The sequence below is a fragment of the Bison bison genome, unplaced genomic scaffold, assembly GCF_000754665.1.
Source record: "Bison bison bison isolate TAMUID 2011002044 unplaced genomic scaffold, Bison_UMD1.0 scf7180017864312, whole genome shotgun sequence".
Classification (NCBI taxonomy): Eukaryota; Metazoa; Chordata; class Mammalia; order Artiodactyla; family Bovidae; genus Bison; species Bison bison.
The window spans coordinates 1,696,443-1,697,518 of record NW_011494884.1 but is presented as its reverse complement, the minus strand read 5'-3'; positions in this window follow the sequence as shown (position 1 = coordinate 1,697,518).

Below are 1,076 nucleotides of genomic sequence, written 5' to 3'. Positions count from 1 at the left end.
AGAAGGCACAAAGCCTTCTGCAGTTGTGCCCAGAGAATAATCCATAAAGTTAACTATTGACGTTTGTTCAAGGATCTTTACAAAGAACGTTCCAGGATGAGCACGTAGGCCGCAGCTTGAGGCCATGGGAAGGATTGTTATCTGAGACCTGTTTGTGAGAGAAATGTTAATGGCAAAGGAAGGTTGCTGAGTTTAGGGTTTAGGAATATTTAAGAATAGTTAGAAGCTAAAAGTTTAAGGAATGTTGTAGTGTTAGCATATTTTACTGTAGCTTGTAGGGATTAGGAATTTTAGAGATATTAATAGCTAGAAGCCTTTTTAGGAGATAGTGAGCTTAGGATACTAGGGGCAAGCAGGATTTAGAAAGATAAGAAATAAACTGAGGAATGTGGTATGCAGCCCATACATAAGCATGAGTTACAATGTAATCACAAGTAAACACAATTTTGAGAAAATTGCTGAAGCAGGAACTCTGTTTGAAGGGCAACAATGAGACAATAAATCTGGGTGAGGGGGAACTGAAAATGTTAAGCCTCTGACCTAATGCTTTTGTCAAAGTATAAAAGAGAACCTGAAACTTGAAATAAACATGCAGTCCCGCACCTTGAGTCAGAGGCTGCATCATTCTCCACCGATACCGCTCATCTCTTCAGGCTGATTCCCTGGCTGCTGGAGCTGGACTCCGGCACACACGGGTAAACACATACCACACAGCACAGGAATGCTTGCATCCCAGGGGACACATGTACCCACACAGGTCCAACACACACACACACCACTTCTCCATTTGAAAGCTCCTGGGTCTCCACTGGCACAGTAATCCTCAAAATTCTCCAAGCCAGGCTTCAACAGTATGTGAACCGTGAACTTCCAGATGTTCAAGTTGGATTTAGAAAAGGCAGAGGAATCATAGATCAAATTGGCAACATCCGTTGGATCATTGAAAAAGCAAGAGAGTTCCGGAAAAACATCTACTTCTTCATGCCAAAGCCTTTGACTGTGTGGATCACAATAAACTGTGGAAAATTCTTAAAGAGATGGGAATACAAGACCACCTGACCTGCCTCTTGAGAAAC